The sequence below is a fragment of the Gossypium hirsutum genome, chromosome D08 (assembly GCF_007990345.1).
Source record: "Gossypium hirsutum isolate 1008001.06 chromosome D08, Gossypium_hirsutum_v2.1, whole genome shotgun sequence".
NCBI classification, from domain to species: Eukaryota; Viridiplantae; Streptophyta; class Magnoliopsida; order Malvales; family Malvaceae; genus Gossypium; species Gossypium hirsutum.
In genome coordinates, this window is record NC_053444.1 from 48228794 (window position 1) to 48251957 (window position 23164).

Sequence of the window (23164 nt, forward strand, 5' to 3'; positions counted from 1 at the left end):
AGAGAATTGGTAAGGATAATGGATGAGAGGTTACACAAACCATAAGGGAGTAAGAATGAAGAAGAATTTTCTAAGTTCGCCTTCGAGGTAGGCATAATGGTTAATTTAGGGGATGAAATTTCTTTTAAAGGGGGAGGAGTTGTAACACCCAGATTTCTAATAACCTGAAATGTACCCAAAGACCCCCTTATTTTTCCACTATATTTATTTTTTCTACAAGTGACGAGATTCAGGTCACACAACCTCTAACAATGAAACTATGTTTGAACCCTTCAATTTTGAAAAAATAAATTACCCTTTTATCATGTCTTGATTATAATGTAAAATTGCTTTAAAAAAAGTAATGTGACTTTCGTAGGGACAAAGTGAGAAGTTTATCTTCGAGGGGTCAAAATTAAATTATAAAATTATAAAATATTTAAAGTTCAATTTTATCTTTGTATATAATTATTATTTTAAAATTTTTAAAGGGATTAAATTAAAAAAAAATTCATCCTTGGAGGGTCAAAGTATATTTTTACTACTAAACTAACTTATTATTAAAAATAACAGACTAAAATGACAATTTGCCATTTTGGGGAGGTCAGGGCCCTACCTGTCCCACCTTGATGTCGTCTTTGACCACTAAAAATTTTCAATTTGTCCTTATTAAATACATTTTTTGGTATTCATCATGTTCGTTTTATGGTCTATGTTCAAGGTTTATGGTTGTTTCTCTCAACAATGTTGTTTTCAAGATTTGAAGTTGCATATTCCCTTAAAGATGCTATGTGCTTTACCATTGCATTAAACATTTGTCGGCATTTAGTAACATTTTTTTACTGATTTTTTTATTAATTCAAATTGAAAAGTTTAAACATTTTATTTTTTAAATGTTTTTTTCTATGATCATAATAAAAATAAAAATAAAAATATTAACTATTACAATATTATTTTACAGAAAAAACTAAAAGGATGCCATTAATAGATAAAAATTACATGACTGCATGCAAAACACATGTTACCCAACAGCTGTTCCCAACCATCGGTGACAAACCCATAATTAAAGAAAAGTAGAAAGCAACTTTCTAGAAGCCTAAGAAATTGAAATAGGCACAATAAAAAAAATCTAGTAGCCTTCAAGAAATCCCAAGAAAGACTACTAGAAAAACAAAGGAAAAAAAAAAGAAACAAACAAATATGAGAAAATGAAAAATTGCAGTCCAATCATGCCAGCCTTCCCCTTCGTTTGTTCTACTGCCATCATCTATCTCTAACAATTCATTATTTTTAATTTCCATGATGGAGCCTATCGTATGTGAATGTGCAAGTATACACATCGAATCAAGTAATAAAGTGATGAGCGAGTATCATCTCCATAAATATTCGAATTGAATAAAATAATTAGTTATGCTATTACTATGAAACTGGCTAAGTAAACTGAGCAAAAGGAATAGGTGAATAATTGATAAAGAGGTGTAATGAAGGATTAAGAAAATCAATTATGACTAAAAATATGCTATGGAAAGTAACATGTGGCAATTCTATAACAGTAAGTGGGAAAGAGTTTGTACTGTTGAATGATAAAGGTTAGAATTACTTGGGTTTATTTTTATAACATAATAATGCCATGAAAAAATCTTGATCATTTTACTGCTCAGGGAATTACTATTGCAATCTGCTTCTTTCAAAAGACAGACTTTGAGATATCATTCTGAGTTTTTGTATGTCTACAAACTCAAGAATGATATCTAGATTTTTCTCCCTTTCCCTGAACAGATTGCAACTTCTATGTCTAGAGTGCTACATTATTGTTTCGAATACTTGCCTGTATCAACCAATTATAATCCAATCTAATTAATCTTTTCATAATTATAACATGCTACAGAGTCATCTATGTCTAGAGCTTGCATGCATGCATTAAAAATAATCACAAATCGAATGAAACAATATTCAACTGAAAATCAAACCATAGGCATTAAAAGTTATTAAAAATTCACCAGAATAATTCTGACCTAAATAAAATTAGTTCAAGGGTTTAACATTAGAATTCATAACAGAACCGTTCATCATCATTGTTTAAATTCATGAATCACAAATTCAAATCAGAAAATAAAGGTAGAACTGCATGAACCTTTCGCTACTCCAGCTTTCACTCTGATAATGATATTTGATGCAAAACCCAGGGTAGATTTCTCTTCCCCTTTCTTGCGTCTGTAATTCTTCTACTATGTAAGTTGCTACCCTTTTCACTCTTCCTTTGATAATGCATGAGAATCTGATGTAGAGAGATAAAAATCGTTATTATCTCTTTTTCTCTCTCCCTCTAATCCTCATTTTTCTCTTTTTTTATTTATAAGGTAGGTCCCTCCCTCTCAGTTTTCACCTTTTGCTTCCTCTTTTTCAGGGTACAAGTGGTTGAGAGTGACGTGGGCTGAGTGCTACGTCATCTTCCTAGAATTTTCATGGCGCTGGTAATCTAACCAACATTTTGTCATGGCAATATTTCACTTCCTTCATTTTCCTATCCTTTTTCTCTTCTATTCTTCATCCTACACCTACTGTCAACCACAGACAACACCTTTCTTCCCCAATAATAAAAGTAACACAAAATAAAATGTATAGCAAAATCTAAGCTTTGTTATGTAATGTTCTAAAAATATCAAAATGCAAACATATTTACTTAATTACAAACAATTAATCCAATCTAGAGGCTTGAGATATAACTCTTTTCAAGAGTTATCACACCCCCAAACTTGAATTATTGCTTATTCTTAAGCAAAATGTATATGAGTAAGCATGAATGCATGAAAATTTACCAAAACACAAAATTACCATTTGCACTATTGAACCATGTGAAGTATATTTAATACCACTATTCTTAGCAGTCTTCTAAATAACAAAAAAAAGGTTCGAGTTTTATAGGCTTTTTTAGCTAATAAAGTGCATAAGATGTTTCCTAAAAATAGAAGTTCCTAAATAATTATGCAATTCTGACTATAGCAGACCTCTTCTAATATATTTAAAATATTTTTCCTCTAAACTCATTTCACTATTCTCACTTATTCAGTCATTGCAAATTTTTCATCACAAATATTATTTTCTATATGGAATTCATCTTGCCACATGATTTATTAACTTGACAATCTCAATAGAGCATACAATAGATTACTTGGTAGTATATCATGCCACAATTTGAATGTATTTCACTCGTAAAGCTAAGGTTTTTAACTAAAGAGATGGATGGAGCAAACAACTACCTCATTAGCTAATTAGCCTATTACTATAATGAAGTGTCCCAAAATTATTATTAAATATTTTTTTCAAACGCTTTTGTTTGAACTCATTTTTCTAATCAATAATATGATGGAGCAAACAAAGCATTACTGACCTACTCAACAATTTCAAACATTGGAGTGTAAAACTAGTGCAAAGATACTCCTTATCGTTCATAACCAAATTATTGAATTTAGGATTAAGAAATTCTAGATGCATTAAAAGAATCCTACTACAGACTTATTTGCATTGATACTTAAGTTGTTCTACTTTTAGGAATCAGTTTTCAAACAACTATCTTAAGCTAAACATGCTTAATCAACTTTCACAATTTTCTAAATTAGTCAAAGAGTTATTATAATCATCGAACATCACCTATAATAATATAGTCATCATAGTTTATAAGTTATTTGGCATTTTTCTGTAATGGAAAATTGAATGACAAAATGCATGAATATTACAGCATCTATCTACAGTATACTATATGTACAACACAACACACCCCAAACCTAAGGGATACATTGTCCTCAATGCATGAACAATGAAATATGGAAAAATAAAAAAACAATAACTATCAACTATAAGAATGTCATGATACTAAAAATGAATGCATGAAACATATAGTATAAAATGAAAGAAAGAAACAAAAGCTTGGGTAGAATTGTGGTTACTTTATTTAGGTTGGGTGGATTTCTTGGCACCACATTTGTAGTGCTACTACCTTTCTATTTCACCAGCATCATCTTGGATGGATTTTCCAACAGTTTGCTTGTAATACTTCCATTTGAGCTGCTTAATAGGCATCTCTTATTCGTCGTCAATGTCTGACTTTGTGAGATCATCAATTAGTTGATGAACTCCACGTTCTTGTTCAGTCATAGATGCAAAAGTCTGTGTAGCGGTAGTGTTTGCAGGTGTAGTAGCTTGAGTCCTATCATTGTCTTCCTTCTCAGATTCAACATGGACAAATTTAGTTTTCTCTACTTCTCCGCAATAGGTTCTTCACCGTCGTCATTATCCCCTTCAGGCTCCAACAACAATTCTTTAGGAAAATTAGGGAATGGAGGCATGGGTCTGGTAAAGTTCTTCTAAAGAGATTTCTTTAGTGCCTTATCTCTTTGTCGGATATACCCCCAAAAGATAGCCATTTCTTCTTGAGCGTAGCTAAACTAAAAGGCTAGCCTTTGTTGGTGTTTCTCCAGTATGCTAAATTGTTGATGCAACATCTCAAGTGCGTCAATAACTTTCTGCTCAAAATTACTATGAGAGGTTGAGGGAGCAAAATCAGTAGGTAGAGGTGGTGGTGATGTAGATGTGGAGCCCGAATGCCTTGGCATTTCTTCTCTAGAAAATCTTATGGCGAGTTGCTTTGTGCTGTCTCTTTTTTAGGGATGGTATCTTCATTCATTTGAATAGGAACCTTCGCTCGCTGAAAAAGTGTTGTAAAATGTAAAGTTACTATGTAAAATTTAAACATATATAAAGGCGTTATTTGGAGAGGTGAGATGAGCATAAAACTCTTTCATGACCTTGGTGAAAACATCATCGGGGTGGAGGTAGAAGATTTGCTAACCATGCTTCTCCACTACAGAATAGATAGCATTAGAGTAACCCATAAATGGAACATCTTGAAAAAGGAACCTTTTTTCCAGACAAAATGGATGCTTGGATATGCTCTGGGCTACTTCTCTTCTGCGATTTTACTAAAAAATGTTCGTGGAGGTACAGGGGTGGAGGAGAATGGTGCTTGTGACTACAAAAATAAAAAAAAAAGGTGAGACCTTTACAATTTGAATGGAGTAAAAATAGAGAAAGTTAAAGAAGATGAAACAAAAAAGAAGTTATCAAAGAAGTGAAATGACTAGGGCAAACATGAGAGAAAGTATAGCGATGACGTGTTGGCTAAGATTTAACATGAGAGTATACCCTATCACATAAAAAGGAAAAATTAAGCGGGAAAAGAAAATTAGCAAATTAGGAAATAAAAATTAACTAAGGTAATGAATGGGCTAATGCCTACAATCGTGGGCCATGGTGTGCCTATAAAAAAATAATAACAAGTAAATAAACTTATTGAAGAAAAGAAACAAAAAATTTAAAGGTGATGAATAGAATAGAATAAGAAAGAAATATTAAACAGCCCGAAAATTGATGGAACTTTTATCACAAATTATAGGGGCTCCAAATTAGTGCTTTAAACGTTGGCCACTGACTTTGAAATTGGAACTAGTCTTGTTTTCTTTAACATGTACAGCTCCGTGAGGGTAAACATGTATTATCTTGAATGGACCATACCAACAAGATTTCAATTTGTCTAGAAATAATTTAAGTCTGGAATTGAATAATAAGACTTGTTGTCCAGATGCAAATTACCGTGGCAAAATTTTGTTCTCATGTCAGCGTTTAATCTTTTGTTTGTATAGCTTGACATTTTCATAGGCTTGTACTCGAAATTCTTTCATCTCATTCAACTACAAAAGGCGATGGGTACCAGCAACATGCCAATCCATATTCAATTTTTTAATTGCCCAATATGTTTTATGGTCAAGCTCAATGGGCAAATGACAGGGTTTCCCATAAACAAGCTTAAAGGGCGGCATCCCCAATGGTGTATTGAATACAGTGCGATATGCCCGTAAAGCTTCATCCAATCTGGATGACCAATCTTTTCGGTTAGGATTGACTACTTTTTCCAAAATTTGTTTAATCTATCTATTAGAGACTTCTGCCCGCCCGTTTGTTTGGGGATGGTTTGTCATGGCAATTTTATGTTTAACTCCATACCTGATCAGAGCATTAGCAACAAATTTGCAATCATAATGTGAACCTTCATCACTAATTACAACACGAGGAGTACCAAACCTGGTAAAAATATTCTTATGGAGAAATTGCAGTACTGATTTGGCATCATTTGTTGGTAAAGCAACGGCCTCAACCCACTTGGAGACATAATTAATAGCTAAAAGTATGTATGCATTACCTCAATAAGTTGGGAACGGTACCATAAAATCAATACCCAAATGTAAAATAGTTCCAATTCTAAAATAGGATGCAAGGGCATCTCATACCTCCTCAATAGATTTCTAGTTAGTTGACTGCGATCACAAGTGTGAAAAATTCATGAGCATTTTTAAACATTTTCGGCCAATAAAAACCAGATTGGAGAACTTTTTTCGTAGTTCTCATGCCCCAAAGTGCCTTACAGATGGTGCTGAATGACAACGAAATAAAATACTTTGAATCTCATAATCTAGAACACACCTCCAAATTATCTGGTCTACACAGTGTTTGAATAAAAGTGGCTCATCCCAGTAATACTGCTTGGCATCGTGGAGAAATTTTTTCTGTCTTTGATTTGTGAAGTCAAGTGCCAGCAGTCCACTAACCAAAAAATTTACAATGTCAGCATACCATGGTAATTTCATGGCAACTAATAATTGTTCATCTGGAAAATCATCCTAAATGAGCTGAATATGACCGTCTTCATTTCCTGCTTAAAGTCGAGATAAGTGATCAACCGCTTGATTTTCTATGCTTTATCTATCTTTAATGTCCATATCAAATTCCTATAATAACAATATCCATCGAATCTGTCGAAACCATTTTTTATTGAAAAAACGAGAATCGATTTTGAAAATGGAGTTGGGAGTCGCCATCGATCTTTTATTCAGGTGTGACCGGTTCACCGTTAAAAATGATTTTGGTCTGCAAAATTTTGAGAAAATAAGTTCGGGAGTCGGTTACGTACGAGGAAGGGTTAGCACCCTCGTTACGCCCAAAATTGGTACCAAATTGATTGTTTAATGTCTTAATGTCGAAATTTTGAAAAGATTTTAAAATACAATCCTTTGAAGTTTAAATTTGAATAAACCAAATTGAATAATAAGACGCACTTATTTCGAAGAAATAAATTGCCACACTCAGTGAGTTAGGGTGCAACAATTCAATCGTCAAAATTAAGTATGTCCTTTTAATTTTTAAATTTTAAAATTCATGCATTTTGAGAAGGTTATCTGGTTATTTAAGTCAAACGAGAAATTAGAATCCAGTAAGTTAGGTTTCGATTTCTCGAAGTTCTTAAACATCAAACATTGCCTTTATTTTAAAACCGGGATAACAGAATGTCACATCCAGTAAGTTAGGATCCAACATTTTAAAATCTCGAAAGCTTTATTTTTAAAATTGTATGGTTTTACCAAAATGAATACTTGATCATCTAAATTCATCGAGAAGAATTGAAGCCTAGTAAGTTAAGGCACAATTCCCTCGAGAACTTATGCACATCAAGCCCTTTTTTAGGAACTATGAAATACAATAATTGTAGCGCTTTAATAAAATACAATTCTTATAAACAACATAATTGAATAGCAATATACAAAATAAAAGATAAATGGTAGACTAAATTTACATTAAGGAACAACCAAGCATATAATACATCAATATTAATAATTAGATATCTAATAAATTAATAATCAAATTCCTAAAGATACTTTGATTACAAATAAAATAAAATAAAATAAAATAAATTAATGAAGATTTAGAAACAATTTGATAATAATGCTAAAAAACAAAGAAAATGTTTAAATGAATCTTAACGAAAGAATTGTAAGAAAAGAAAGAAAAAATCTTAGAACTAATATGTACATTTTAATTTATAAGCAAAAATCTTGATGTAAATAATAGTATACATATAGTAGTAATATATATATAAAAGTCAAAATAAGTAGAATGGAATAGCAAATTTAAAATGGATAAAATATTTGTGCATAAAAATAAGTAAAATTTCAATTTGAAATTAATAGCATATCATTACATATACATATGTATACTATAAATAATTTAATAAGATATACACATATATATAAAAACTTGAGATATTATTATAAAAAAATTGAAATTAAATGTATATACATACATATATGAAATAAAAAATAGAAAATATGTATAAATTGTACTAAGATAATATAGAAATGTATAAAATAAAATAATAATACCTAAAAACGTAAAATAATATCTTATAATAAAATAAAAGGATCTATATAATAAGATTAAGAGGAAAAATAAAATAAAATAAAAAGACTAATAATAATAATAATGACTAATAAAAATAATAACAATAAACCAATTAATTAATAAAGATGGATCTATTCCGAATTCAAACAAAATTCTAAGGACTAATTTAAATAAATATACAAACAAACAAATTGAGAAATGATTGATATTGAAGGGACTATTACGCAATTAAACACGAAAATCCTCTTTGGCATATGGATTTGAATATTCAAAACGGTGCCGTTTCCACACGGACTCAATTGAAACTAAAATCAAATATAGCGTATAAATTAAAATAATAATAACAATTAAATTAAAACAAATCAAAACACAAAAGGATCTATAGCGCAAATAACCCATTGAAATAAAATGCACGGATCCTGAGAAAACAGGTCGGGTAATCGGGTCATTAGCTTTAAACGGTGTCGTTTCCTTTGTTGTACAAAACCTATCTTAAAACCCTAAGCACTTAAGAATCAGAGGACTTTCCTCTTCTATTCACAGCCGCAAGTACTGCGCCGTTCATGCGCCTACAACCCCCACCATTACTCCGATTGCGACGGAGATGGATGGAGATCGACGGCCTCCCACGACAAGGTATGACTCCTTTTTTCTCCTTTTTTTGTTGTTTCGCATATAGAAAAAAACAGAAATGAAAAGAAACGGAGAAAAGAAAAATAAAAAAACTGCAAATCACCTTTCAAATCTTTTTTTTCGATTCCTCTGAATATTTTTCTTGTATTCAATATCTGTAAAAAAGATCCCTTTTACAGCGTTGGAATCGGCCTTATATAGCCGAATCGAAAAGAAAATAAATAAAAATAAAAAATCTCTATTTTTCTCTCTATTTCTGTTATTCGACTTCTTTTACGTTATCCTATTGCTTTTTTGCTGTTGTTGGTTTGTTGTGATGCAGGTACACACCAGCTGGAGGCGCACGTGGAAGATGTAGCGTGTGCAAGAGGCGGACAGAAGCGATGGTGGCCGAAACTGTTGCGGCGGCTAAGGAAAAATGGCCACTGGACCATTCCAAAAAAACTCTAGGGTTTCTGGAATCTTTTTTTTTTTGCACTGGGCTGGGGTGCATTGGGCTTGGTGGGTCTGATAGGTTTAGTATTTGGGTTAAGGACTGAATGGGCTTAGAACATTCGGGCTGGTAATTTTATTGTAATTGGACGTTAATCTTTTTGGACATTATTCTTTATTTGGTTTGTTTTATTTTATTTTATTTTATTTTATGTATGTGGGCCGGGCATAAATTGGGTATTACAGAATCAATCTAGGCTTGGCATCTTTCTTTGTCACCAAGTATTCAATGGAAGAGTGATCCATATAAACCATCACTTCGGTGCCTACTAAAGAAGCTTTGAATTTCTCGAAGGTGAATACCACAGCTAACAGCTCTATCTGAGTGGTAGTATAATTTAGCTGTGAATCAGTCAACATTCGGCTTTCGTAATAGATAACATAGCATACTTTGTTCTTTCTTTGCCCAAGCACTGCCCTTACAGCCAAATCAGTGGCATCGTACATAAGTTTGACAGGTAGATTCCAATTTGGTGCTGTGACTAGCCGTTTTTTCAACTCCTCAAATGCCTATAAGCACTAATCATCAAAATTGAAAGGTCTGTTGTGTTCTAACAGTGTACACGAGGTTTTGATATTTTGATAAATCCTTGTTGAATCGTCTGTAGAACCCCACACGGCCCAGAAAATTGCGAACACAATTAATTATAGAGGCTGGTGGCAATTTCTCAAGAACTTCAAGTTTTCCTTATCGACAGTAATTCCTTGTTGTGAAATTTTATGTCCCAAAACGATGCCTTCACGAACCATAAAGTGGAATTTCTCCCAATTTAGAGCAAGATTGGTTTCTTCACATCGAGAAATAAATAATTCTATATTTTTAAACAATCTTCAAACGTATCACCAAACACTGAGAAATTGTCCATAAAAACTTCTAAGAATTTCTCCATTGTGTCCAAAAATATTGTCATCATGGAATGCTGAAATGTTGCAAAGGCATTGCATAATCCAAATGGCATTCATCGGAACGCAAAGGTTCCATAAGCACATGAGAATGTGGTCTTCTCTTGATTAGTAGGAGCTATGGCAATCTAGTTATACCCCAAATCAGTGGCATCGTATATAAATTTGAAAGGTAGATTCCAATTTGGTGCTGTGACTAGCCGTTTTTTCAACTCCTCAAATGCCTGTAAGCACTAATCATCAAAATTGAAAGGTCTGTTGTGTTCTAACAGTGTACACGAGGTTTTGATATTTTGATAAATCCTTGTTGAATCGTCTATAGAACCCCACACGGCCCAAAAAAATTGCGAATACAATTAATTATAGAGGTTGGTGGCAATTTCTCAATAACTTCGAGTTTTTCCTTATCGACAGTAATTCCTTGCTATGAAATTTTATGTCCCAAAACGATGCCTTCACGAACCATAAAGTGGAATTTCTCCTAATTTAGAGCAAGATTGGTTTCTTCACATCGAGAAATAAATAATTCTAGATTTTTTAAACAATCTTCAAACGTATCACCAAACACTGAGAAATTGTCCATAAAAACTTCTAAGAATTTCTCCACTGTGTCCAAAAATATTGTCATCATGGAATGCTGAAATGTTGCAAAGGCATTGCATAATCCAAATGGCATTCGTCGGAACGCAAAAGTTCCATAAGGACATGAGAATGTGGTCTTCTCTTGATCAGTAGGAGCTATGGCAATCTAGTTATACCCCAAATAACCATCTAGAAAATAATAGAAGGCTTTCCCCACTAATCGATCTAGCATCTGATCGATAAATGGCTGAGGAAAATGGTCCTTGTGGCTTTATTGAGCTTCGAAAAGTTTATACAAACCCTCCATCTCGTGACTGTACGAGTAGAAATGAGTTTACTGTTATCATTGCTTATCACGGTGACACCTCCTTTTTTAGGTATACATTGAACAAGGCTCACCCAAGAACTATCAGAGATTAGGTGTATAATTCCAGCATCCAACCATTTGATAATCTCCTTTTTGATAACTTCCTTCATAATAAGATTCAGTCTTCTCTACTGGTCGATAGATTTGTCATGGCAAGCCTCTAGTAATATTTTTTGCATGTAGATTGCTGGACTGATTCCTTTGATATCTGCATTTGTCCATCCCATTGCTTTCTTAGATTTCTTCAAAACTTTCAATAATTGAGCTTCTTAATCTGTTGTCAATGCCACATTAATAATTACTGGAAATGTGTTGTTGTCTCCCAAATAAGCATACTTCAGATGTGTTGGCAAAGGCTTTAATTTCAACAGAAGAGGATCTTTTATAGATGGTTGAGGAGGTTTAAAAGATCGGTCCAATAAATTCAATGATTTGAAACATCTCCTCGCTCCATTCTCGATTCACTTAACATCCATCAGTTCACCAAGCTCTTCAATAATTTCTACTTCAGTCAACTCAATTAAATATGCATCATCATTACAGTTATTGTGATAAAAATCTGCAATTTCTTCCTAAACTATTGTGTCAACTATCTCCACAGTGTGGCATTCTTCATTTGTATCTGCACACTTCATAGCATCGAAAACATTAAAATTTATCTATTGATCATTAACTGTCATAGTTAATTCACCTTTTTAAACATCAATTAATGTTCTGCCAATTGCTAGAAAATGTCTCTCAAGTATGATCGGTACCTCTTTATCAGCCTCACATTCTAGAATAATAAAATCTACTGGAAAAATAAATTTTCCAACTCTTACCAACACATCTTCTATTTTACCTTATAGATGTGCATATGAACAATTAGCTAGTTGCAAAGTGATAGTTGTAGGTCTTGTTTTCCCTATTCCCAGCTTCTTGAAAACAGACATGGGCATTAGATTTATACTCACACCTAAATCACATAGTGTTTTGCCTACATAATGGTTTCCAATAGAGCAATGTATAATAAAACTCCTTAGATCCTTCAGTTTTGGTGGCAATTTGTGTCTCAACATTGTTGTGCACCCTTCAATGAGAGCAACATTTTCGAACTCTCTTAACTTTCTCTTCTTTGATAAGATATCTTTCATGAATTTCACACAGTTTGGCATTTGTTCCAATGCTTCCACTAGCGGTATGTTAATATGTAGTTGCTCCAAGACATCCAAGAATTTCTTGAATTCAAAATCTTGCTTATAGTTTTGGAAACGCTGAGGAAAAGGTGGCGGTGGCCTTCCTTCCATTTGTTGAGGTTATTTTGTTGTGTCATTTTTATTGACAATGCATGGTGAATCTACTTCAACATTTTTCTGGTTCCTCTAGTCCTTTGTAGCCTGCTCCACTACTGGTTTTGAATTCTTCTTATTTGTGAAATTTGAACTACTTTATTTAATAGTGGTGTCATTAACAACACCTAATAGCTACGTACCACTTTTGAGTGTAATAGCTTTACACTATTCCTTTCTTTGAGATCATGAATTTTTAGTATCACTTGACAGTGCTCCATGCAGTGAGCTTAATGCTTTGGCAATTCGCCCCACTTGATTCTTTAAAACTCTTAAAGATGCAACTTGAATTTGGATGATAGCATTATTCTTAGCCATGTGTTCCCTTAATAAATCTTCCATTGCTGAGGAACTCGAGGCTGGATTTTACTAAACATTTTTCCCTAGCATAAGTCGATTGTATCTAGGTGGTGCACCCGTAGCATTCTATCAAATAACATTGCTAGAAATTCCCCCTAGATTACTCCAACTGAAGTTAGGATATTGCTCCCTCCTCGGATTATATGTGTTGGAATATGGGTTGTTTTTGTTGCAATTGAAATTTCCTATATAATAAATTGAGGTTGGATTTGATGGGCATTCATAAAAAACATGATCTTCTCCGCAATAAACACATGCTAACTCGGCTACTTTCATTTTCTACACTGTAGTTGCTCTTTTCAGGGTTTTAATAATATTTGTTAAAGATGATACCTAAGCTGTTACAAAAGTGATCACATCAAGTTCCATTGCTCCAGCAACTCTTCTACAAACTCCTACTCTGGTAGTGGGGTATTGATGATCATTGTTTGCTATCCTCTCTAGAATTTCATATGTTTTATGATATGATTTATCGAGCAGAGTCCCATTAGCAGATGCATCAACCACCATCCTTGTATGTATATTCAATCTATTGTAAAACATTTCCATTTATGTCCAATGTTGGAAACCATGCATCGAGCATTTTCTGATTAACTCCTTGGATCGCTCTCATGCTTCATATAATGTTTCGCCCTCAGATTGCCGAAAGGACTTAATATCATTCTTCAATTTAGCATTCATGTTTGGAAGATTATAACTCAATAGAAACAATGACAAAGTTCATCCCAAGATGCCACGATACGTGACAGCAATGCGTTTAACCATGCTCTGGCACGATATCGCAATGAATAAAGGAATAACTTCAGTTTTAGGGCATCTTCAGGAACACCCTGCGGCCTAAACGAATCATAGACTTCCAAAAAGAGTCTTAAGGGAAATCTTGGATCGTCAATAGGCAATCTACTAAACTTCCCCACTATTTGTAACATTCAAAACATCACCGACTTTAACTCAAAATGCTGAGCTTAAATATGAGGCCTAACAATTCCTGGCTTCAACTCATCTAAGATCGGCACTACATATTCTCTAATGGGTCTATCTCTGTCATCTATTATTCGAGGAATATTAGCATCCCTTCCTTGTAATCGCTTTTCTCTAACCTGACCATTTCTAATTCTTTCCATTTCTCGCAATTCATTTCTCCTTATTCTCAAGGTTCTCTCAATTTCTAGATCAAAAGAATACTATTCAATTGCTGAAATATTTCTACTCATGCACTAAAAAAATAAATCATGAAAAATAAAAAAAATCAAAACACTAATTAATCTAAATTAAAAAATTTTAAGAGATAATAGCACACCAAATATTTCATCAAAATCTTGCCGATCCTTGGCAATGATGCCAAAAACTTGTAGCGTGTAAATGTGTAATGTGAATGTGTAAGTATACATGTTGAATCAAGTAATAAAGTGATGAGTGAATATTGTCTCCACAAGGATCGGAATTGACTAAAATAAATAGTTATGCTATTACTATGAAACTGGCTAATTAAACTGAGCAAAAGGGACAGGTGAATAATTGATAATGAGATGTAACGAAGGATTAAGAAAATCAATTATGACTAAAAATATGCTATGATAATTAAAATGTTGTGGCAATTCTCAAATAGTAAGTGGGAAAGATCTTGTACTGTTGAACAATAAAGGTTGGAATTACTTGGGTTTATTTCTATAACATAATAATGCCATAATAAAATCTTGACCATTCTACTGCTCAGAGAATTACTATTGCAGTCTCCCTTTCTCTGTACAAATTGCAACTTTTATGTCTAGAGTGCTACAATTATTCTTTATCAATATATTATAATCCAATCTAATTAATTCTACTACTCAGAAAATCCTGTATCAACCGATTATAATCCAATCTAATTAATTTTTTCAGAACTAAATGAAATCTAGTAACATGCTACACAATCATCTATGTCTAAAGCTTGCATGTATGCATTAAAAATAATCACAAATCAAATGAAACAATATTCAACTCAAAATCAAACCATGTGCATTAAAAGATAATAAAAATTCACCAAAAATAATTCCAACCCAAAGAAAATTAGTTCATGGGTTGAACATTAGAAGTCATAATAGAACTGTTCAACGTCATTCTTTAAATTCACGAATCACATTCAAATAAGAAAAGAAAGGCAGAACTGCAACAAGCTTTTGCTACTCCGGATTTCACTCTAATGATGATATTTGATGCAAAACCTAGAGCAGATTTCTCTTCCCCTTCCATGCGTATGTAATTCTTTTGCTATGTAAGCTGCTACCCTTTTCACTCTTCCTCTGAGCATGAGAATTTGATGTCGAGAGATAGAAATAATTATTCTCTCTTTTTCTCTCTTCCTCCGATCATCTTTTTCTCTTTTCTTATTTATAAGGTAGGTCCCTCCCTCTCAGCACACACCTTTTTCTTCCTCTTTTTTAGGGTCATTTATCTTGTACAAGTATAGTTGGCTAAAAGTGAAGTGGACTGAGTGTTACATCATCTTCCTGGAATATCCATGGCATTCGTGCTAGCAATTTAACTAACATTTTGTCATGGAAATATTTCACTTCCTTCATTTTCCTATCCTTTTTCTTTTCTCTTCTTCATCATGCACCTATTGCCAACCACAAACAACACATTTCTTCCCCAATAATAGAAGTGACACATAATAACATGTATAGCACAAGCCAAGCTTTGTTATGTAATGTTCTAAAAATATCTAAAAATGAAAATATATTTACTTAATTATAAACAATTAATCCAATCTAGAGGATTGAAATATAACTCTTTTCAAAAGTTATCAGAGCCTTGTAGAACCTGAAACCATCGGAGTCCTTAAGACCCACTTCCTCTGACCCATTTCATCCTTAAATCAGAACCCATCTATCTTATTCAACCACCATTTCTACTCTTGAAGGTGCCTCCTCAATCCAAATCCTTGGCACTGCCCATTGTTTTCCTTCCTCCTCCATCATATGTGCCACACAATTCATCGATCTACCCACAAAACGACAGGTAAAACTCTCAAAACTTTGAGCCCTATCATTTATTTCTTTAAAAATCGTAGAAATGTTTGATTTGTCCTTCTTTGATGATCAGACTTTTTTAATAACTTTTAAGGAGTCCCCTTCCACCACTAGTCATCGAAATCCCAACTCTTCAGCCACCGTCCCTGCATGTAAACAAGCCCTCGCCTAAAGCGTGGTAGCATCAACCACAAAGCTATTCGGGTAAGCAGAAGTAGCCAAAGTATACCCCTCATTATCTTTAAAGGTTATCCTAGACACTGAACTAAGCATGCACTTGTTGAAAGCCAAATCAGATTTGCATTTAACTTCATTTAATCCTGTTAGAATCCATTTACTATCAATCTGACTCATATTTGTTGAAATCACTATTTCTGTAAAGCTGCTCTCTGAACAATATGCTTTAATAAACATAACCAGACCCATTATGCTCTTTTTCTCAGCTTGATGATAAACTTTATTTCTGTGGTGCCAAACTGCCCAAAACACAATAGTTAACCATTTGCATTGCTCTTCTCTTGTAAAAACAAACATATTTGCTAACCATATTTTCCAACTTTGTCCATGAATGTTGGGTGAGACATCAATCCCCACTCATTGCAGGACATTTTTTATAAACATGCAATCCCCGAAGATGTGGCTCACCGATTACTCCATTATACAATAGAGAGGACAAATATTCACCACCTATAGTTTCCTCACTTTTAAATTGTCAAACTTAGGGATATAATTATTATCAATTTTCTATGTTGTAATTTTAATTTTGCTCGTAACTTGTAAATTCCATAATTTGTAGTAAAAATTCTATAATAGCATAGCTTGTTGTATCACTTCCCCTTGCGTGGCTAACACATCTTCATCAAGCAGCCATTTATAACAAATTTTTTTTTGAAAACATACATGTATTGTCTCCCCTCTACACCTTATCATCTTCAAGATCAACTTTAGCAACTGGGATTGTCATTATTTTATTTACTTACTCCTCAACAAAAAGCTTCCTTAAGACCTCCAACTTTCAAGTAGTCTTCTCTTTATTAATAAGATATGCTACTGTTGAAAAATTCATATCAATATTCTGAATTCTCACTTTTCCATGCCCAGGCCCTGGTAACCAAACATCATTCTAAATATTTATTAATCTACCATTTCCAACTCTCCATCCCATGCTTAGCTCCAGGTATAAGAAAGGTGAGAAGCTAAATTGGCACTCATCAAATCACATTTTGGGCAATACTTTGCTTTCATGACATGAGCAAACAAACAATCTAGTTTCATAATTAACCTCCAACCTTGTTTAGCAAATAATGTGATAACTCTTAAAAAGAGTTATATTTTCTGCCTTTTGACCTAGCTAATTGTTTGTACTTAGGTATATTTTGTTGCATTTTAGGGCATTTTAATTAGCATTTGTTATATTGCATTTGGACTTGGACTATGTTGAGTTATTTGGTGCCTTTAATTGGTTTTTTGTGGAAGTTTTGTGTGGTGGTAGGAAAGGAACAGGTTTTCGAAGAAAGGAAATAAAGGAGTGAAGTTTTGCTAGGGCAAAGTGGAGATGTTATGCCAGTACGAGTGTCGCAGCAATGCTAAGAAGACGGATTCAAACGTTTCATGCGCGGCTACTTCAGTTTGAAATTTAAACTCGTACCCAAGAAATCACCCTAGAAAAGAGGAGATGATTAACACAAAATAATTGGTTGAACTCTACTTATAAAAGGATGTTGAAGGGAACCTCAAATGGCATCTCGGAGATAAGCAGAAGAGTAAAAGATCTGGAGTGGAAGAGGAAGTCATCCTCTCGATCAACACAGGACTGTGTTGCTAAAGTATGGACTAGTGAAAGCTGTTTTCCCGACATTTTTCCGTTATTTCCTTAATGCTCTCTTGTGAACTTATTTGGTTGTAAACGATGGTGATTCTTTGGAATTATATTTTCCAATCGATGAGTTAAATTGTAACACCCCTTACCCGTATTAGACACCGGAATATGGTACGAGGCATTACCAGAACACATACACTTATAAACATGTTAAACCGAGTTATAAAATTTCATTCAAATTTAAACTCTTCAAATTTTTAACATGCTTTTATAAATCTTCACGTTATAACTTCAAAATATTATATTTGTAACAAATAAGGCTTCTGAGACCCAATACATACTCATGCAATTCAATACTTCATTTCCATTTCATTTAATTCACGATTCTCATGTTCACGATTCCATTCAATTTCTCAATCGAATATATATTTCAATACCACAATAATTCATTTAATTCAAATCATATCATTTGCAATTTCCATTTAATTCACGTACAGTTCAATTTCATTCAGTTCAATACTAATACATATTTATCGTTTAACTTAACGTCCCCTTTTTGCGTCATTTTAAACTTTAAGCATGAACTTAGTATTTCATTTCCTTTCCACTCCCGTTTCCTATGCATATCACACAAGATATAAACATTACACTCAACCATAGTCGCAAGCTAGTTCTTTTTGAACACTAACCACATGATAAACCATTTTAATAAAGATTACAAACTTTAAACCTTACCACCTTTTTACGATCACAAGAATATTTCCATCTAGTCATTTACCATCTCAATGCAGAATTTTGTAACTTTAATGTGGCATAATCCAGCCACAACTTGGGCAAAGCCTAAGCATACACACCAAACATGCTAGCCAAATAAACATATAGTATAAGAATTATAAGCATGGATAAGCACCACATTTATTTATGTATCAAACTTATCAACATGAGTTAATTCATAAACCATTTCTGACATTGCTACATACCAATTCATATACCAAGTATACCACATACACATGCTATGAAACTTTATTTTCTCACATGAACTTTAACCATAACTAATAATGCACAATTATAAATATCATTTCTTTTCAATCGTTTATCGATTATAATCGAGCATATGGTCAATTATACACAAATAATTCATATTTTCTTCCAATTTTCCTCCTCCTCCTCACCATTCCACATCCTTAATGTCCATAACACTCTTAGAAATAACATTTTCTATAGTTTTACTATTCACTTACATGTATACTTAAAACTGCTCTCTGAGTCATAGTCACTAAATTATTTTTACCTAGAGCTACAGAGCTCCAAATTAAGAACCGTTAATTTTCCCTGAAACTAGATTCACATATCTTCTTACCATAAAATTTTCATAATTTTTTTGTTTAGCCAAATAGTACATTTTATTCTTTAAAGTTTCCCCTATTTTACTACTTGATAGTTCTGACCTCTCTTCACTAAAAATTAATTACCTCATTGTACAAAATTTCGATATTGTTTCCATTTTTTTCTCTTGAAAATATATTCATTAAGGATTCTAAACATATAAATTTATCCCATAATTATTTTTGTACAATTTTTGACAATTTTCTAAACTTAGAACAGGGGATTCCGAACTCATTCTGACTCTGTCTAACTTAACTTCAAATATCTCAAAATATATAACTCTTTTCCTTGCTCTGTTTCTTTTATATGAAAATATACTCATTCAGATTCAGTTTCATATATTATTCAACCTCTAATTAAATCTCCACCATTTTTGGTGATTTTTGAAAATCACACAACTATTGTTGTCTAAACTGTTTTATTGTTAAATGTACTTTTTCATAATTTACATTTTCACTTTCAATCATAATTCAATTCAAAATTCGATTTTCCATTTCTAACTCGGTGGATTCAGCACATAGCAACCACCTTATTAATCAATGATGTCCGGTGGAATCAGCACATAGCAACCACCTTACTAATCAATGATGTTCGGTTCACATAGTAGCCTGCACATACTACTACACATTTGATCATTATCATCCGATACACGTAGTAGCCTGCACATAGTACTACACACGTGGTCGAAACTATCCAATACGCATAGTAGCCTGCACATAGTACTACACATGCGACCTATCATTCCGGTACACGTAGTAGCCTACACATAGTACTACACACGTGACCATCACTTTCACTTTTACATCCTACACACAATCCGTGTCATACATGTGATCATTTCTGTCACTTCATTCGTATCCCTTTTTATTCCAAAGGTTCATTCGGGAATTTTTCACTTTTTCTCACTTTTCTTTTTATCGATCAATTTCAATTTCTCGTCTTTCTTGATTTATAACAATACATTTAACTTATATAACCTTCACACTATTCATTCAAGTACAAAAATCATACTTTGGAAAATTTATGTTTTTACCACTAAATTTTCACAAAATTACAATTTTACCCCTAGGCTCGTAAAATAATTTTTATTCAATTTCCTTGCAATTTAGGCCTAGCTGAACCATTTTCATAACTATAGCAGTCCAAAATACTCACTTATTCACACACTTGTGACATATTTTATAATTTTTACAAATTAATCTTTTTAGGCATTTTCATCAAAATTTACTTAGTACAAATCATTTATCACACTCGAATCATTCATATTCTTCCATAAAACATCAAAATACATGCATATCATTGTTCAAAACAATGGTAAAAATAGGTAAATCTTGTTACGAGGATTTCAAAAAACGTAAAAATTAATAAAAAGGGGATAGAACGAACTTACAATCGAGATTGGAAGCTTGAAAATCCCTAGCCATGGTTTCTCCATGAAATTTTTGGCCTAGGGGTTGAATATGGACAAAAATTAGCTTTTAATTTTGTTTTTAATTCATTTTAATAACTAAATGACCAAAATGCCCTTAATGAAAAACTTTGGAAACATGCCTAACCATACCCATTTTTGTCCACCAACTTAACCAATGGTCTAATTACCATATAAAGACCTCCAATTTAAAATTTCATAACAATTGGACACCTCTAACATATAGAACTCAACTTTTGCACTTTTTACAATTTAGCCCTTTTGACTAAATTGAGTGCCCAAACGTCAAAATTTTCAAATGAAATTTTCACGAAATAATTTTGTGAAATCATAGATCATAAAAATATAATAAAAATAATTTTTTTCTCATCGAATTTGTGGTCCCGAAATCACTATTTCGACTAGCCCCAAATTCGGGCTGTTACATAAATCTCATCGGGTTGGGGTTATTTTGATGATACTTAACTATTTTAAGTTTCCATGGTCTAATTATTTTACTCCCCATTCAATTGTTTAAGTGCAATTTCTAGGAATAGTTGATGGCATATTATTCTTGTTAAGATGATTTTATACGAGAAAGGTTAGATTACTTAACTAATATTGGATGGCATAAGCAACATTCGAATGATGCTATTTTCATAAATAAGGAATTACACAGGTTACTATAATAAGACCCTATATCCCTGTATGAGCAGGGACAGTGACTTGAAGTTTTACCCTAGAAAGAGGCAGGCCACTCTAAGACTCTTCTGCACAATAAGTTAATCAAGATTTTGCCATGACATTATTGCGAGTAAGGTTGATTCTGAGTAATCTTAACCTTCCACATAAATATCGTAGACACTATACTTGATTCTCTGCCAAAATATCTTCGCCTTAGCATACATAGTTGATTATTTGTTGATTTATATATTATTCATACAATAGTTCCCATATTTACATTTCTGTTATCACCTTTGTCATAGCAATTCCAGTTATTTACCCATCATCGCATATTTACCTTAGTTTTTGCCATAACATTTCCTTCAATCATTTTACTATAGAATTAACTTGACCCTATTAAGATAAATTGAACAATTTTGTGTCTCAATCCGATCCTTGTGGGAAGGGTACTCATTTACCTCTTTATTACTTGAATCGACGTGTATACTTGCATAAAAATTACATGACATTTCACATTCGACAAGTTTTTTTCGCCGTTGTCAGGGATCGGTAATTTGGTGAAATTTGGTTTGGTTATTTTACTTAGTAGTTTTATTTAATTTAGTTTAATTTAATTTTTACAGGTTTGCCATCAGTGCATGGGAGGAGAGATTCTTACTAACATAGAATACCTTTTTGATCCAGGGATTGACAGAACTTTGTGAAGAAGGAGAAAATAATTGAGAAAAATGGTTTGAAACAGGAATGATCTCAATGGCAATTCAAATTATCACAATGGGAATTCTCACATGGGGCATGTGGTGGATGATCGAGAAAGGCCAATTAGAGAATTCTAGCATATTGTCCCAATGCTAGATGAATTGAATTCAAGAATAGTCAGACCGACTATACAAGCTCAGCAATTCGAGTTGGAACCAACAATGTTCCAGATGTTACAAACTGTAGAGCAATTTGGTGGTTTATCCACTGAAGACCCACGACTACATTTAAGACTTTTTCTAGAAGTCTGTGACTCATTCAAACAATAGGGTGTTCCTAAAGATGCCTTGAGACTTAAGCTATTCCCGTATTCCTTAAGGGATCGTGCCAAGGCATGGTTAAATGTTTTGCCCTCAAGAAGAGTGGCATCATGGAATGAATTTTGCCAAAGATTTTTGTTAAGGTATAATCCTCCCACTATGAATGCCAAGTTGATAAATGATATTACATCATTTTGACAATTTGAAGATGAAACGTTATATGAAGCATGGGAGCTATTTAAGGAGTTAATTAGGAAATATCTGATGCATGGATTCTAGCACTGGACTCAAACAAAGATGTTTCACAATGGGCTAAATGTGTATACATAAATGGTAGTTGATGCCTCAGCAAATGGTACTTTGTTTGATAAGACATATAATGAAGCATACGAAATTTTGGAAAAAAATTGCCAACAATGGTTACCAATATCCGACTACAAGAGTTGGGACGGATAAGAGAGTTGTCGGTACCATCGAGCTCAATGCAATCACTTCATTGATGGAACATGTATCTTCTCTAGCTAATATAATTAAAACCATGAAACTTTCAACTACTGTGCAGGAAATAAAACAAGTTGAATCATCATGTGTTTATTGTGGTGAAAGTCACATGCTTGATGAATGTCCATCCAAACTAGTGACAGTATACTATATAGGAAACTCAAATCGAAACAATAATCCATACTCCAATACCTATAATTCGGGGTAGAGACAACATCTAAATTTTAGTTGGAATAATTAAAGTGTAGGAAATTTCAATACTGTCACAAGGTAGAATGTCCACAGCAAAAAGTAAAAGCAACCTGAAGGACGACCACCTTTAACATTTCCTTAGTGATTTCATAATTCTAGGCAAGATGCTCAATTTAAACGATATTTAAATGTCTTGAAACAAGTCCATATC

General features: G+C 33.1%; 2 non-coding genes across 2 annotated transcripts; one reads left to right on the forward strand and one right to left on the reverse strand.

The window, feature by feature from the left end:
• The first annotated feature begins 13498 nt into the window (after positions 1–13498).
• On the forward strand, positions 13499–13605 carry LOC121220619 (small nucleolar RNA R71). The gene has a single exon (XR_005917839.1). It is a non-coding gene; the product is annotated as a small nucleolar RNA R71 (small nucleolar RNA).
• An 8823-nt stretch (positions 13606–22428) lies between these two features.
• On the reverse strand, positions 22429–22535 carry LOC121220614 (small nucleolar RNA R71). Its single transcript, XR_005917834.1, has one exon. It is a non-coding gene; the product is annotated as a small nucleolar RNA R71 (small nucleolar RNA).
• Positions 22536–23164: the final 629 nt, after the last annotated feature.